At 39.8% G+C, this 18,022-nt stretch overlaps 2 long non-coding RNA genes across 4 annotated transcripts in view; one reads left to right on the top strand and one right to left on the bottom strand.

Annotated features, from left to right (window-relative positions):
• Positions 1–1,473: 1,473 nt before the first annotated feature.
• The window catches only part of LOC116790042, a 213,284-nt gene continuing 196,735 nt past the window's right edge, over positions 1,474–18,022 (top strand). Inside the window, exons 1-2 of one of the 3 annotated variants that reach the window (XR_004358234.1) lie at positions 1,474–2,487; positions 17,239–17,395. This is a non-coding gene — a long non-coding RNA (uncharacterized LOC116790042). The remainder of the gene's footprint in view (positions 2,488–17,238; positions 17,396–18,022) is intronic. The other 2 variants (XR_004358233.1, XR_004358235.1) reach the window with 2 other exon arrangements.
• LOC116790048 lies at positions 10,548–17,240 on the bottom strand. The gene is made up of 4 exons (XR_004358242.1): positions 17,204–17,240; positions 16,025–16,105; positions 14,031–14,108; positions 10,548–10,597 (listed from the first exon to the last, which is right to left on the bottom strand). It is a non-coding gene; the product is annotated as an uncharacterized LOC116790048 (long non-coding RNA).

The raw sequence follows: 18,022 nt of genomic DNA, 5'->3' as shown, positions 1-18,022 counted from the left end.
AGTTGGGTAGGGAGCATCACTGCACACTCACTCCAGTATCATTAAGAACAGAGTTTGTTTCCATTATTTATTTCTCTAAATGTACATACATTCCTCCATTGACACTGTATATATACGCTGATACTGAATATACTTCATTATAGAAGTATTCACTGCCTTTCATTTCTTCTGCTTTTGACTCTTGTTAGCCGCACTTATCCACACAGTAACTGAAAATAATCAACTATGCTGCGTTATCTATCCTTTGATCAGTGTTTTGACCTTAGTTTGGTAAACAGTTTGAAAATCCCCTAGCAAGCCTGCTATTTCTAGGATGGGTTTCAACTTGTATGAGCCACTGTATAAAGAACGTGCTGAAAATGCAGCTGCATTCTGGGATGGGCTCATCACAGTAAAGTGGAAGGGGAAGTTTTGAAGAAAACGAAGTAGCACATGTAAGGCCCCTAGAATTTAACAATCTTTAAAGCTATGACAAACAATGGCAGTTGCCTTGTTTGACCTACATTCCCTCATCAATTCTTGACTGAATTAGAACCTAACTTCCTGAACTAATTTATGTTATGAGGTTCTACCAGCTTTTTCCACTGGTGGTTCATTGCATCCTATTTGTCAGCAGAATTTAAGGATTCATTTAGCGTTAGTCTGCTTTGTAGTTTCCTTGACTTGCTTGGAAACCTTGAAGCCCATAAGAAATTTTGAGAGTTCTCAGATGCTGTCAGTTCAGACAATTTGTAAATTCTTACAAATCCTATGATTTTTAGATCACAAATTTCAGAACGACAACAGACAGGACCTCTGGTTTGGTTTTTTTTTCTACTACAAATATTTTTAACTTGACCATCAGCCTGGCTGATGATCAGGGTAGTCTGTGCTGGGGGGAATTAAGGGAGGAGAAAACCACACTAGGCTTTGAAGCAGACGGTCTGAGAAAATCCAAGTAAGTTAAAATGCTATCGAAATTCTCTTATAACTACTTAGACTTCTTAGTAGTGTACTTTGAGTACACTAGTAAGTAGTGACTTCTTTTAGTGTACTTTGCTGCAATTTGATATTTCACCTTCACACCTTACTCTAATTGAAACTGATGTAAGAGGGTGGCTTTTTTTTTAAAATTACAGCACTGGAAGAGGACCAGTATTGTAGTACTGGTAATAGATACTGGAACAAATATGGCATTTAATAGGTCCCCAATTTAAAGTTAAATTCAGAGGGTTTTGACCTAAAGCTCAACAAAAACTCCACAGGGATTCCCTATACAAACATACAAAATGCACCCTTCATTGAGAGTCCAGGCAGAAAGGAGCGACAGCACAGGAAATTGTTCTTGGAGAACCCTTCTACTTGTCAGTCACAGGCTGCTGCAAACCAGGAAGGTTAACACACCATCTAATTATTTGATGGGATTCATATTCCTTCACAAATGTGATGAATAATGCAAGTGTGTTGAATCAAGCCAGAGGAAAATTGTTCCTTCTCCAGCCTATTATTAACTCCTTGTGGTATAATGTACTTGTAATCCTAGAATGGTTTGGGTTCAAAGGGACCTTAAAGATCATCTAGGTCCAACCTCCCCCCACGGGCAGGGGTGCCACCCAAAATGAGTTTGTTCTGTGACATTTCAATCTGTGGGTGGATGATATTTGTTTGTGAGCAATTTTAACTGTTACACATGCTTCTCTTTACATTTGATTTGAAATGAGAGAACAGAAAAGTACCCTTTCCACCTGGTTTTGCCCCCTGCTTAATGCAGGTATGTTCCCTACAATGGGTATTTCTCTATACTCTAACTTTGAAAGGCTGTAGTGATGGGGCTTAATCTGAAGAGAGGAGCACATTACTGGGATGTGTTTCCTGATATTCTGGCTTTATTTGCCATTGGTTTTTTTCCCACTTTCCTATCACACGTCCATATGTGTCCTTGAGACTATTCAAAACACTTTCCTGTTGCTAAGCCTAGAATATCAGTGCCTATCTTTAATTTCTGTGTACTGCTTTTATTTTTACTAAATCAGACTGCATTTTACTTGTGATTTATCTTCAGTCCTCTACAGAGCCCCTTTTTTTGCAATTTAGAAAAAGGGTATTTTGAACACTGTTCTTTTTTCGTTTTTTTTTTTTTTTTTTTTTAATAGAAATGAGTGTTCAAGCTCAGAACTTCATCGAAATTTAAACAACTTATGCACAGCCCTTTGAAAGCGCCCACCGCTCCCAGATTTTCTGCTGCAGCCAAAGGAGAGTCCAGCCTTCCAATTCCAGTTTCCCAGGGGTTCTGAGGAGCGCTGTTTCCCAGGGCAGCGAGCGGGATGGGGGCCGCGTGCCCTCTGCTGGGAGAGCTTTGTAACGTCAGGCGTTCCTCTGGAAGCGCCGTTGCCGCATTCCAAGATGTCCTGAGCGGTTGATTACCAACGTGCTTGAGTTGGCATTCCAAAAGAAGTTTCTTTCGGTTACTCCTGGGAAAACTCATGTTGCAATTTCAGAGCGTTGAAGGTAAATTAATCTGCATCTCGAGGTTACAATTAGGTTTATTAGAGCCTATTTGTCTTTACTCTTCCTTGGTAACAGGAGAGTTCTACGTGAGTAAATATTTCCTTGGGATTTTTGTCTTCGGCTCCTCTTATTTACTGTTACATGTACACTTTATCATGGTTACAAAGGTCTTGTAGTCAAATAAGACACAATTCTGTGGTTGTGTGTAACAAATGAACCTGTTTTATTCCTGTATTGTGACTTATTTAGCTTTTTAATGTTCAGAGGTATGAAGACGTTTTTGTGTGTGTGTGACAGTGAAATGAGCAATTTATCTAAAAATAAACAGCGAAGTACGTGAAGAATAAGTAAATGAATAATTTGTCTGTCATCTTTCTGTCAGGGAGCTCATTGTGCTTTGCATTTGTGTCTTATAATTTTATATACAGTAGGCTGAAGCACATGACATGTATTTCCAAAAGTCTCAGTATGAGTCTGTGGCAGAGCCTGAAAAAGGAATCAGGAATTTGTGTTCACTGACTCATCCCAAAGGTATAAGTGTGCTACTTACAGGAATTTTTGAGGATATGAAAAAACAAAATAATTGGTGAACAAAGGTTTTTTTCAGTTTCTGGTTACGACACATTGAGCAAAGCTAGTCTGTAACAGGATGGGGTGTCTGAAGCTGCTCCTTTGATTTGGCCAGCTCTAAAGGAGCAGTAAGAATATGATCCTGAGGAGCCCTGAGGAGGCTTTTGTTCTGCAAAAGGCCTTGATACTCTTATATAGGATGGTGATGTACTTAAGCCAGTGGAAAAAGTAACTCTAAAGTTGGTAGTATTATAACAAATAACTTCCCCGCTGACAATGTCAGATGGTCTCACAGCTAGGAGGAGCTTTCAGGCTACAAAATATTTGGACATGCTGTCCTGGATGCAGACCTAGTAGCTCTTCTGAACCTCTTGTAGGCATTAGGTTAGAGTTTTTTAGGCTGGATCTTAGTCATTGTGTATGGCTCTCACAATGCACACTTTTTTTTTTTTTTGCAAGTGTGATAAAGGGCTTTCTCAGTACTTATTTCTAGCCTTGAGCAACACTCTGCTACCAATGGATGTGGTGTTGTTCTGAAGAACCTGACATTTGTGGCATTAATACTGTTGTGATTTCTTGCATTTTGCCTGTGAATGCAGGCCCTTCTGCCAAGAACTTTCTGACCCTAGAATACTTCTCAGCTGTGTGCCAATGTAGATATTGGACAGTTTGCCAAGCCAAGGCCAAACTGTTTGAAATTTAATTTATTGGAAGCTTGTTAATTTGTCATGCGTATTATCAAAAAAGTATTGACAGGGTCTGTTCTTCTGTTGCATTCATATGTGAAAGTAATTTTTGTCTTCTATTTTTTGTAGCAGCTAATTCAGCCAGAATTCAAGTGTGAAGGCTTTTCCTAATTTAGAGGAATCTTAAGAACTGGAAAATTATGCTACGTAACTAGCTATATTTGAACACGTCTCTGAATTTACATAATAAACGCCTGACTTTTGCAGTTAGCAGAACTAAAATATGGAGAGGATCAGAACACGATTTAAACACTCTGTCTTACTGCTATCTCTCATTTCTTTTGTTCAGATATGTTTCTTTTGTTCAGATATGTTTCTTTTGTTCAGATGTAATGGGAAAAAAAATCTAACTATTTCGGTACTGGAAAGAGCTCAAGACATGGGTTCTGATCCTCACCTCCCCGTGTCTTTAGGTATTATCCTCATTTCACAGATGGACAAAGTGAGGGAAGCAACATGTGACCTTTTTTATTAAAACACTTGGAGATTTGCTAGGGAAAAGAATGTGAAAAAGCTACACACTTCTTATACAGTTATGTAGCTTTTCTTTAACATATCCAACTACTTTATCTCAGGCAGACTGAAAAAAGGAAGCATAGCTGGGATAATGTACCTGCCTGCAGAGCATTCTGATTAAATCATACACCATAAAATTATACTTGAGTTGGTCATGTAGTAAAAATAATAATAATGATGATAAAAAGAAAAAAGGATGCTGCCTTCAGGAGTTCCCTCAAGAACTCCAGGTAATTTGTGGGGTTTTTTTGATTCTAATGGCTGTTATTTCTGATATATGGAAAATACTCCCTGGAAGTACATTCGATTCCTTGTCTTCTTTTGCTGTCCTGCTGTTGGAGAGTCCTGCATTTTAGATTTGACTGGCACATACAGCAAGAGGAAAAATGAGTTTGAAGAATTAGGGTTAGGAGACAAATTTTTTCTGAGCAGCAGTGAACAAACATTGCAGTACCTGAGAACAGGCACGGCCTTTGAAGGAAGGTTTAGTAATTTCAAGTAGATTTCCACAGCTGCATATTAAAAAACTGCTGTAACAAGTGTGCAGTGGAGGGGGAATGCAGGTAAATAGAACTTGCCATACTCTAGTTTGGGCTGTGTATAAATTATCCTCTTCATACAGCACAGTCTGGGTAACCAAAAGGATAGGTTTAATTCCTTTTTTGTTTTACTGTGCTACTGACTGCTTCCCGTGGAATCAATTAGACCTGCCGTTTATGAGAGGAGCGCGCTCATCTCCTTGAGGTAGCTCAGTTACTGTGCGTGTTGCCCAAGACCAAGTCCTTGACCCTGGTGTTTGGAAAGCAGGTGAACTGCCCCGCGAGAACGGCGGCGCGGTGCTGGTGAGGGGCAGTGCGGCAGCCGAGCACTAGATGCCACTCTGAGGCCGCAGTAGCAGCTTTGCTCTCTGCAGCATCCAAGCGGAGAAGGCTTGGAGCGACAGCTCCCGGAAAGCCCCGTGTGGGAGGCAGACAAGACGAGCTCCTTGCATACCCCTCCGATGACGCTGGGAGAACAAACAGCGAAAAGGTGAATCAGGGGCCACCGGTAGTGCATTCAGGCCCCACGTGAGTCAGGGCCAACAGCAGGTGCTTCGGATGAGAACTGAACCTCCAGAGTTAGCAAATAATCTCCCGGCTTCAACGGCTTTGTGCCCAGGTGTCCCCACTTCTGACCTATTAGCCAGATGGGCTCAGAAGGAAGGAGGAAGAGCAAGGTGAAAGGGCAGTTGTAGCTCACTGGATGGGATTTCATGAGAGTTTAATCATGATCTGAAGACCCGTGGTTCTTACAATATTTCTGCTGGTATGGTCGCTCTGCAGGTACGTCTGTAAAGGTCTGTCATCAATAGAAATACAGTTAACAACCCCCTCCTTCATCATCCCCATACATGTCCCAAATATTGCAGCGTTTTGCTAAGAACCAGGAATCAAAACTGTCTATAATCTGACTAAACTAATAATGGGCATGAGTCACAAACCTCAGTGTGGGTTTGTGCAGTAGTATCTCAAGAAAGGTTTGGCTTGTTGTCAAGATAAAGGCTGGTTGTACAGTTTGGATTCAGATCAAGGCTGAAATGTGGAATGAAGTTTTGACGGGGCAGCATCTTTTCTGGGAAGTGAGTCTGCTTTAATGAACAATTTGAAAGTGAACACTTTCTGTGAATGACCCATACTATACATCTTCTAAAAAATACTCTCAGTTCATGCAGTGTACCATTAGCAACACAAACACATTGCTTCAAATTACTGAAGAAGCTGTGAAGTACTGAAGGGGTAGTGAAAGCATATATATATGCTATATATAGATATATGTGTGTATATATATATATTTTTCCTTTTGTATGGAAGGATTTACCAATGCAACAACATACTTTTGAGTTAACTGTATGGCTTGTAGTCTTCAGCCTTGAAGATGAATACATGTCAATCTGTAGGAAACAGGAAGGGATGAATCCTGGTAAAAATCCTAGTCACTGATGCGTATTATTTCTCTTCAATTACTTGGTATTCCACATAATCAGGAATAGTGTGCAATGCATTGCTAAGTGAGTTATGTTGGTCTCAAATAGCAGGCTTACAGAGAAAATAAGATTTTCACTGCTATTAGCTACAGGAGATTTTTAGGTGGAAATGGTGGAGGTACACGTCTCACAGCTGAGTTTTTTTGTGTGCCAAATTCCTGGGGAAACTAGCATTGCTTTGGTGGCCTATGGTCCTGTGCAACTCTCCCATGCAAACTGTGATTAGATCCAAACCTGTTGGGGTAGAAGTTTGTGTGTGGATTTGACCTTTACAGAGTTAAGTACTCAAAAATAACTGCTCTTGGCAAAGTGCAAGTATAATGCCTTGTCTGGCTGTTTTATTCTCTGTACCACTGGTCTATCTAATAGATACCTGTTACAGTAAATATCTGTTTAAGTTAGCTCAAATGGTAGAGCGTTCTATTTTTGGTGCTGGAGTTCCTGTATTTGCTTCTTTTTGTCCAGTTTAAGCATCTGTTACATTGGGATCATAAACCCTACTAGTGAAACAGCCAACATGCTCTCAAAATCTAGTGATGCTTGAGTAGCCAGTTTCTAGTAAAACATGTCAGAAAGAAACATTCTGTCTTTCCTGACACCATATTCCTTCTGAAAAAATTACCTTCTGGCAGAGTGATTGTTCAGTAATGTATGGAAAGCCCATATGTATTTCTTTTGTGTATCTATGAGTATGTGAAGGTATATTGTCCTGTGGTTGTCTAAACCCACCGAGTAATCCATCTGGGGGGTCCCTTAGGTGTGTGAGCTAAAGCCTGGATACTTATGTAAGGCAGGATGTTGGGTCAGGTTTTGTTTTCCATAACTTGAATTTAAATGTAGAAGTTACTACTTTTGAAGTAGAGCATTCTCAGGTATTAAGGAAGGAGTTTGGTCTTTTGTAGTTACACAGACATTGCACACACACACACTTTTATCCATGAAGCCACCCAAGTCCTAACTTGGAATTTCAAGGTTTTCTGTCGGCAACATCCATCTTCTGTGGCCTTCCTCATATTAGCATTGATCTACAGGGGAAATAGAGAACACGGCTGTGTTATTATATACCCGACTGCAATTTCTGTTCCAGTGATTGAGTGTACATACAGAATTTTTGAAACATGGCCATTCTAACTTATTTTGTCTTCCTGTCAATAGCATGGCACTTGTCCAAATTATGGATCAATATCAGCTGATCTTTTTATGTTAAACTGTAATGAAGTTGCCTCTCTTAATGGAGATGTGATCTTGCTTCAGGCAATGCTTTTAACTGAGAACTTTTGGAATGGAAATGGGGGAGAGGGGAAACAGAAGCGGAGGAATGAGCAAAAGCCAGAGTGAGAATAACAGCATTCCTTCCTCTTTTTGAAAGAAGTAGGAGTGGGGTAAGAGGGGGACTCAGATATGAAGAGGGCCAGTTTGTTAGGACTTTTACTAGTATGGGTAAGAACTGTTAGCTTCTACTTTATTCGAAGTACTGTCAAAAAGCCAGTGGTGGACACTAGGAGTGAGAGCCTGGCTCTCTTGAAATTTCATGTAACATTACCTTTAATTTCTGTTTTAATTTCTGTTCTTTTTTTTTCTATTTCACTCTGTTTTGTAAAGTCTGTGAAATCAAATAATTGAAAGAACAGAGGAAAAATGGGATGAGGCAAGGAATGGGGAATGAGAGATGTAAAAAGGGATATCAGATCAGCCATTCTTTCCCTTGAGGGCAGGATGGGATCATCTCTACAGTGACTTCTCTGAGTCTATATCTAGCTCTAAAGAGTTTCAGGGTATCAGTGTTGTGTGTGAGCTGTACACAGAGTAGCTGAAGGCCTCTCATTTCATAGGCGTTCACAGGAAACTCTTCAGAGTGCCCCTGCTTTTACTTTATTCTTATTTCACTTTCTAGGACAAAACGTAGAGGGGAACTTTTTCAATCCCTTTTATAGGGTAAAAGTTCTGTAGAAGAAAGAGATGTTGTGTCAGGCTTTTGGAAAAAGAGTCTGTGGGGGACTGTACTAAGTTTATTTGGTAGGGAAAAATGGTGAAGAAGGGAACCTGGTGGGTTTGGAACTGATAGTCAGTGGCTGAAGTTAGCAGACACTTTCCTTTCTAAGAGCAAAGTGATGCTGGTATTTTGGAGGGGTCTTCTGTGAACCATTTAAGTTTCTTTTGTGGCTTCTCCCACAATTGTCTCTGAGCCACTCTGTCACAGCTCAGTTTTGATTGCTATAAATATGTGCAAGCTGGAGAACCCCAAAATGCTTCTGATTCCAAGTGTCTTGTTTGTGTCTCTGTCCCATATGGGAAGGGAGGCAAGAGGCTTGAGTATATACCAGTTCCTCTTAGTTTCTCTGTAGTGGCAGGTGGGCCATCAATAGGGAGGGAGTTGTTGGACACACCAGTTTCTACCTTCTCTTCCTCTTAATCTTTTTCAGCCCTACAAAGCAGGGTAGGAAAAATAGCTAAACAACAAAATGCATCCATATGTGTATATTACTTTTTATCTGCAAAGGTCTTCTCTAATTTTGCTTTCATTATCTCACCCTCTTCAGTCAGAAGGATGTTTCACTGCTGTTTTGTCTTGGCACTTACCCAAATTGTTTGGTGAACTGTATGAAAGCAGTATTAGAAAAAAAATTCTCAACCATCTTACACCCCAATGCATAGATTGGAACAGAGTTTGCAGTAAAAAAGAGGGGATCTTTGCATGAAAATAATTCTTAAATTGGAGTTATCCAACAGATCTTCTTAACCGAGGGTATTTTTGCTTTTATGAGAGATTTACATTCAGCCTGTTCTTCATTCTCTCAATCTCTTTTTTTCATATAATGCTTTTCCACTGTTTCCGCTCTCTTTCTTTTTCCTCCTCTTTTTCTTTTTTTGTTGTTGTTGATTTGTTTGTTTCCCTGCCTCCCTCTCCCCCACTTCACCAGACTATATAGTTTTATAAATATTTTGGATTCAGGAAGCTCTGTATGTTTGTTTTTCTAAATCTTATTGTTATTATTATTCTTAGGGTTACTTTATGGAAGCATCTAGAACAAAATATACAAACAGTGTTGGATTTGAGAAGCACATGACAAGACCTTTGTAAGAATTGAAAATCATTGGGTAGGGCTGATAAACTGAGATAAGTAAGAGAAATTAAGGAACTAAGCAAATGGTTTATTTACTGTCAAAGAGCTGAGTTGGAAACTGAATTTATATTGCACAGTCTCATGTAGATACCTTTAATCACAAGGATATGCCTTTCCTTCTCGGAGCCTTAAGCAAAGAATACCTAAGCAAGACCTCTCTGTTTTAGGATAATGCTAGAGTGGATAATGGAGAAGTTAAGACTATAATAGTGAAGATATTTTTGAATTTTCAGTCTTTGGTATCCAGTTCAGTTTTAGTCTTCTACACTCCAAGGTCCCTATGTTTCAGTTAGTGAATTTGTACACCTTTTTTGTCCCCCTGCATAAAAGATTGGCTAATTATAACTTTGGGGGCATCTTTACGGTAGTTTTGTGCCTCCAAGCCTACAATATCTAAGTATTTCAAGAAACATTCATGGTTTTCAAGGCCTTGGAAAGTGAGGGACAGTGTTATTTCACTTGTACTGAGGCAAAAGACAGTAATGATATTTGGGGAGTGGTATAATTATGGTAAATCTGGATGAAAAACACTCTTCTTGTTCTTTGGAAAAACTTCAAATTCTGAGAAATTGTTCCTTGTAGTGGATGAGAAATTAAAATTATGATAACTTTTTATTAAATACAATGAGAGAAAACCTTCAGCATTAGTTTGGATCTGTGGAGAGAATTTAAGATTTTGATGATCTTAAACTGTCAAAAGGAAATGACTAGCTTCTTTTTCAAAAAACAGCTTAGTATTGGGAACAATGTTAAATATGAAAACTGGATTTTTTCATACAATAATGTTTTAATTAGTGTAGTTTGTCAAAAGTGGTTGATCTCTGAGAAAAAAAAGTTTTGTTTTGCTGAATCTACATTTTCAGCCTGAAAAACATGTCAAAAAATCCAAGTAGCTACAGTTCCTGGCAAAGAAAGTAGAGGGAAGCCACAGCTTTTTGTGGATAGGTCTTTCACAACCTATATTACAGCTTTAATCACTTTAGGAATGTAGGGGGAAAAAAAGAAGAGTCGTACACAGCTTTTCAAAGAGTTTGATAACCTGTTGGTGTAAATCACCAAAGCTGCACTGATGCCAGTGAAGTCCCTCTGGCAGTCTGCTCCTAACTGTGCCACCAAGCTATAGTTCTTTTCTGAAACAAAAAAAGCACAGATATTATGTATAAGTTAATAGGCTGTACTGACAGGAGATGGTATTGTCCTCGAGCCTGTGAAGGAAGGTGAAAGAGGCAAGAAGCAAAGCTGGGACATATACAAAAAGAAAAACTCCGCCCCAAACCCAACAAAGAAGTTACTTGCCCTTACCACTACAATCTTGTTTTTGGAGACCCAACATCAGTCATGAAGCAGATGCTGGCAATGCTTCTGCTCAGCAGGAGACTATAAACATGTCCCGGGATCCCACGGTTTATGTGACTATTTACATAAGTGCAAAGTAAATGGAAGTGGTTATCCCTGCTAGCTGGCACTCATGGGTACACGGGCTCCATTTGCTTTGCTTCAGTGTCAGGGGCAGCAGGGTAGGAGTGAGCAAAGCTTAGAAAATTCAGCCCAACGAAAATGAGGTAGATTATTGGATGTTGAAGTAGGATATTTTCAGTAACTGATCTGTTGGTTTTGCTTGCAGCACCAAAAAAGGTGGAGGATATGGAGCAAGTGGGAGGATAATTCTCTTAGTTTAAAACCAGCATTTTTTTTCTTAGGCCTGAAATACTTGCATTTAGTGTGATTGTTTTTTTGTAGAAAAAAAAATAGTAAAATTGAACTAAATTTTAAGAAAGCATTACAGATTTGAGTTTTAAGGGGTATACATTTCATATTCAGCATATAAAACTGAATGATCTGGACTTTCAGAAAGCTTACCTAGGCTGAAATAGCTAAACAATTCTGAAAGAGATTTGCAGTCAATGTAAATCTGCATTTTAAGAACTTGCTCAATCATTCCACCTTAGACAAACAAACCTTTGTTTTACATCATCTACATTCTTATTTCTGAACTGTTTCATACGCAGAATACTTGTAAGCACGGGCCATTATGCACAGACTGTTGAATAAAGACAGATTGTGAAACTGGAAAGGGAAAAATTAGTTGTAGCCTAACTTTACTGATAATAAGAGAGTTACACCACCAAGGAATTTGGCCCACTACTTTGGAAATTAGAAGTCAGACTTAATAGTGGATGTAAAAAGAAGAGGGGCAGTCATGACTGTTGAAACATTATGTGGGAGAATTGTGTACATTACAAGGGAATATGATAGAACTGTAGTTCAGGGACTTGTCTGTCTTCTATTAGCAAACAGGTTACCATAGCTGGTTTAAACCTATCCTGGGCAAAATTTAGTTGATTCCAGTGGATTTAAACCAGGGATTAATTTAATCTTCAGTTTTCATAGTCCTCAAGCCCAGAAGGACTATTAGTTTGTATACTGTGGCCCGCCACAGGCTGCAGAATTCCACCCAGTTATTCAGCATCAAACCTAGTAACTGGTATGTTTTGAAAAAAGGCATCTTTCTGCAGTGAAATTTCAAGGAACAGAGGAACTGCTGTTCAGCATTTGCTGGGGTGATCAGTTGTTCTTTTTCTTGAACAAGACTGAGACTTTGGTTCTGTTCCTAATTCTCTGGCAGTCAAACTTCCTCTCCATGCTCTAATTTCCCTGCCTATAACTTGGAGATAGGATATTTAATCTCATCTGGAAATAAACTTAAATTCCACAGCAGAAGACTGATAAAAGTGAGTAAAACATGACTCTGTGATTGTAGTCTGCTCTCTCCTGTATCCCTTTTGTTCTTCTCCATTTCTCCTTTTGCTTTTCCCATCCATAGATCTCTGATACTTTTACTGAATGCAGTAAATGATGAGCTGACCTTCTACTGCCTTCTAACTGTACCTACTAAAATTTTATCTATTTTTTTAAAGAAAAATAAAAATTAAACCAATTTTCTGTAAAATTGCATGCATTCGAACAGAGAAAATACCAAGATAGCCTTTCATTTGTTCATAAAACAGCACTTTGAGAGCATGTGCTGTTGCTGTTATTTACAAAGCTGTGTAATGAGATGGGAGGTTCACAAGTTGGTTTTTTTTTTTGTTTGTTTCCTGTCACATTTCAGCTTTCTTTTAGTAATTACTGTAGCAAATCTGTCTGCTGAGGATCTTATAGTTGTGTCATTCCAGCCCCTGGGGTATTCATGCCATACTGAAGTTGGAATTCTGATTTTTTTATCTCAGAACACATGGTTTCAAGTGCCCAGAAGCAGTGGTATACAGGGCTTGTGTTATGTTTCTACCCAGGAGAAACTGTCCTGCAACCAAGGGACTTGGTTCTGGATTGTCTCCTGTTTCAAGCTGAACATTTGTAGCTCTCTATGCAAGTATAAAAGAGAACTGACTGATGTTTTCCTTGTTTCTAAGTTTTCAGGACAGGGACTGGCAGCTGGAGTCTTTGTAAAGAAAGGACTCATAACCCAATTGACCTATGGGACATAGCACTTCATTAGAGTTCAATATTATTATAGTGACAGGTACTTTAGGATTGAGATCTAAAGATTAGATTATACAGCAAATGGAAGCCCCAGTTTTCTAAGTGTGACATCACTGACAGGAAAAGCTCAGGAAGAGGGTGCAACCTCTCTGCTTATCTTGGTTTAGCATTTTATTAGATGGTAGGATCAGTCTGGTCCCTATTGTTTCCACAAACAATATGAGGCTCTTGTCTGCAGTCTGCTTTAGGAAGGGTTGGCTCCTCTCAAGGCCTACCAACAAGGGCTCTGTAGTTGCTCTTCTTCCCCTGTTATTTGCCAACTGAGTGATACTACAATCACTGTTGTCTTTGCCTCTGTAGGCTGTAGGGATTGGTAACGGTTGCTATTTTCCCAACACTTTTTTGGTGCTTTTCCTGATCTCTCTTCAGCTGATACTCCTAGATCCCTTTCTCCTGTTCCTGGTGGTTTGAAAGGTTTGGTCCTGGGAGCTTGTCCTGCCTCTCCATCGTTCCACTTTCCTGGTGCTGCCCTGTTGCAGCCTTGGTCCCTGGGGGCTTGTGTGTCCTGCCTCACCAGCGTTTGCCTTGCCTGGTGCAGCATTCAAGCGACACCTTAATAAAAAGCTTTCCTCCCTTATCTCCTCTCTGCTGCTGTGCCACTGGGCTGGGGATCGGGTTCCCATCTCTTTCACACGCACACCTGGTCATAAAACACTGGGTTTGTTTTTAACCTCAAACCAGGGAGCTTTAATTAAAGAGACAGTGACCTCTTTTATGAGTTTGCTCGCATAGGGTTTCAGGGCTATTGTCACATACAGCTCACATAACAGAGCACCATTGCACAAAGCTCCATTTACACATCCTTTCCCGGCTTTTTTCCTCTCCTCTTTTTGTTTTCCAAACGCAGAAGGAGGTTGTTTTCTTGTTTACCCCTAGGCAAAGTTGTTTCTCATGTTAGTAGCCTATGGCTAACAGTCTCTTTGAAGAGAACTTACCTTTCTTACTAACAACAACACATAGATGTCATTAGACTTGGAGAAATGTTATTTTTTAATCTATGTAGGAAATAATCTCCCTCACCTTAAATTTGCTGGATATGAATGACTAGCTAAAATGGATCTTATCCTCTGTTCTGTTCTTCTTAGCTAGTTCTCATACCTGTATAGTGGAATCTGTGTGTTTTTTAGGACAAATACTTTTTTATTATTCACTGTTGTATTTACCTGTGTTCATTAATTTTCAGGTGCAATAAGTAGTCAATAGCAACAAGTAGAATTTTTTGTTTTCAAGAATGATAAGCGCAGGGACAGACACTAGAACTTGTCCACAATTTTACACAGAGTAGTTTACGTGTAATTTAAAGAAAAATTTTCACAAATACAGCCGTGTGTTCCCATGCACTTGTATTCAAAGATACACAAACAGGAAGACACACAGAAGTGTGTGTACACAGACCAGAACTTATTTGAGGTATGCAGACTTCTGAAAAAGGCACTCAGGCACAGAAAACAGACAGCTGGGACACAGATACAAGCAACCACATAATTGGCAGAATACAGAAGCACACACAGAGGACATGGACACACAAAAGAAAAAAATAATATACGTGGAAGAGTGTCGTTGTCCTCAGCGTACACCTTGTATGTAGACTTTCAGAAACAAGTACAAGGACAAGCCTGCAGGAAAACACGTATGTAGAAACTTACGCCCAGAAACTCTGTAAGTAATGTATAAGTTACTGTGGACAGGTCCTGGGACTCTAACTGTTCAGGTGCTGGAACTCTCACGGAGTTGTGTAAGGTTTTTGCTTTCAGGGGTGTTACTTTCAGGAAAAGCTCACTAATATGAAAAAATATTACATGGTTTAGCTGCAAAGATTGTAGATATGAGAACACGTGCCCTGACATATACAGATAGGTAGATACATATTGATGCAGATAATTTTTTTTTACTTAATATATTAATACAGATTTGCCTAGATACAAATATACCACACACAGACCCTTAGACACACACAGATATACCCATGTCTATGTTCATTGAGAGAGACTCACTCAATATCTGTGTATGTGTGTGTTGGGAGAGGGTCATAACCTCCTCCATTCTTCTCCTGAAGGGGTTTGGATAATGAAGGGAAAAGAAATGAGGCCTGGGGCTAATTTGTAGTGGCATTTCCTGGCCTCTCTTATGCCAATGAAGCTCCGTTTCATCTTTAGCCTTATCAATTCTGCAGTCATGTGGCTTTCCGCTTGGACGCCTCTGTCTCTTCACCCTCCTCCCCAATCTCCGATGCTAATGGAAACTTCGTTAATGCCATTAATCTGCTGACCAGGACAAGTCAAAAACATATCCACACAATCTGAGCCAGGGCTGCAAGTGTCCTGGGGCTGCCAAACAGAGGCACCCCCTGTGTTCATTGCATTCCTGAAGGAACTTCATATTGATTTATTTCTTTCTTTCCTTCTCTGCTTCATTCCTTGACAACATTGCATCCTGCAGAACAGGCATCAAGTAGATGGCCTTTTCTTCCTCATCCCTCACCATAATATTTCTGCAAGAATCCTTTCCCCAGTTGTAGCGCTAGTGCCTTCTTTCAGTGCCCCCTCAGGACAGCCTTTTTGTTCTAATGATGTCTTTGGTGACCAACTTGCTATTCCTCTTGCATAACACAATTTCATAACTACTGAAATGTTGTGTGAATCTGCCTGGGCTGGTCTAAAATAAAAAGCATTCCACTCTACCTTGGTATTAGCAAGTCTGTCATTAGCCAACCACTGTTATTGTTATTATTGTTCTAGTGGCAGTTGCCATTAGTTCTGTTCTTGAAGGGCTGTGCTGTTGGGGTGCCCTGTCCTCTGAAATGTTCTCAGCTCCCCAAAATCACTTTTGAGGAGTGAGGACATAGCATTGCTTTGCATTTTACAAGTAGACCAGGTTTTGCAATGCTTCACCATTGTCTTCTATTACAATTGAGTATCATTTTTGGTGACGTACCATTCTCTTAGCTATGACTTCAACTTTCCCTGCCTGTGTAGCACACCTGCAGAAACTTGAAGCTGTGAGCAATGACTCACCGTCTCCTTATTTCATAGTATTGTCCAGTGGCTGAGCATGTGGAAGTTCCACGTGTTGGGATTATGCTGGCTGAGGTTTCACTGAGAAGAGAAAATAGACTCTGTTTGATACTTGTTTTAGGAAAAATTTCTGTGATAATCAGAGTTCATAGCTAGCTCTTGAGAATGTCAGGATGTTGAGTGATCTGTATTTGATCTAGGAATCTTTATATACGTAAATGAAATAGTGACAGCGGAGGAGGAAAAGACAGCTAAGAAAGGCACGCTGTCGGAGTTGTGACATATGGATATGTTTAGAAAAAAAGCATCAAATTGATGAAAACAAGGAGAGAAGTTGGCAGTTCAGCATGAACTTTGATGATGTCAGGCTAAATCTGGAATGATACTGGCTATGACAGAAGGCTGAGCCTTAGTTGCCACCTTCACACAGACATCACAGTAAAAAGGGATTGTTTTACAAGGAGAGAAGACAAAGAAGTTTTAAGTTCTTCAGTGCTGGCAGGGGTTGAAGTCAAAAGTTCATCCTCATGTAGTTTTGGGTACTGAGAATGCAAGTCATTTTCCACCAGTCAGGAGATGCTCCACTGAGCAGAGCATCTTCCTTCTCCAGTAAGTTCTGGGATGAGATATCCTTTTAAATCTTTCAGGTTTATGAACCCATTGCACTGTCTGATGTAGAAGGATTCATGCTGATTGGTACCATGCTTATTTTTTGAGAATCACTGACTGAGAGGGGAGGGGGAAGAAGGTAGAGATTGTGTTATATCTTGGTATAAAAGAAAAAAGGAAGCTACAATACTCAGTGCTGTAAAATTCCTATTTAGATGAGTGGGACAGTATCTGTAAACTTAAGACCAGCATCTGCTGGGACACTTTCAAAGCTTCAGTGAAAGCAGAGAACTAAAAATCAAATACTTGTAGCCTTAACAAGTGACAGGACAGTTAACAGCTCGTACAAGACCACTCATTTTGGTTCAGCTGTTAAATTTGATTTCTCTTCTTCATATCCTGTTACTTGGGATTTGAAATTTAAAAGTTGGGGGAGAAAAATGAAGTGCTTATAGTGAAGTCTAGTGTCCTGGGAGATGCTGGTAGGAGATTTTTAGCATGTTTTCCCTGAACGTGCCTTAAGGAAGCTACTGGTACCTAGGTGAATTTATCTGGCATAACACACAATACCACATAACAATAATACACAGCCTTTGATGTTACAGTGTGCTAATAATGGAGTCCGTTCCATGTGCATGGAAGGGATGATTGTGACACATGGTCCCGTACAAGAAAAAAGGAAAAAGATCTTCAAGTGAGCAAGTAGTTTGTGCACACCTTAATACAGAAGCAGAAACACCAAGAAACCAAGCCCTATCCAAGGTATAACATTGTCCTGCCTGGTAATCTTGGCAAGTTGTTTAACCTCTTCATTTGTCTAGACTTTTCCTGTTTATTCCACTCTTACCACAAACTTCTTGAGAAAGAAGCATTTCTTCCTATGTATGCATCCAGTTAGAGAGTTGGTCCTCATCTTGGCTAAAGTCTCTCTAAAGTAATATAACACCCTATGCCTTCCTTCCATATAGCAAGAATTGTGCAATAGACAGAGAAGTAAAAGGTGCTTTGGGCTTCTGACTGGTGCCAAGAAATAAATCAATTCAGCAAAGCCTGCATTAGCTACCTTGGGTACTGGGAGCATCCCAGCTGTGGCAGCATAGAGCCTATCGAGGTTAAATTTGGATCATGTCATGATGCAGCCTTCATGCTGGGAAAGAAGTTTAAAATGTCAGTGCTGTATGTCTTTGGAAAATTTCTATTTGAATGCCACTGCTATACACAAAACTGCTGCTGCCTACTGCTGCTGCTGTGGATGGTATCCTCTGATCCATCTTTTGCTCGGTCTTTTCTAACTGCTAGCCTCATAGGAGCTGTCATACTGCTATGCAGATTCTGCCCAGCATCCATTTTGTCATGGAAAATGTTCCAAAAGTGGTGGTGAATGCAGTT

The sequence above is a fragment of the Chiroxiphia lanceolata genome, chromosome 8 (assembly GCF_009829145.1).
Source record: "Chiroxiphia lanceolata isolate bChiLan1 chromosome 8, bChiLan1.pri, whole genome shotgun sequence".
NCBI classification, from domain to species: domain Eukaryota; kingdom Metazoa; phylum Chordata; class Aves; order Passeriformes; family Pipridae; genus Chiroxiphia; species Chiroxiphia lanceolata.
The sequence above is the reverse complement of the archived record's forward strand: the minus strand, read 5'-3'. Positions and strand labels throughout refer to the sequence as shown.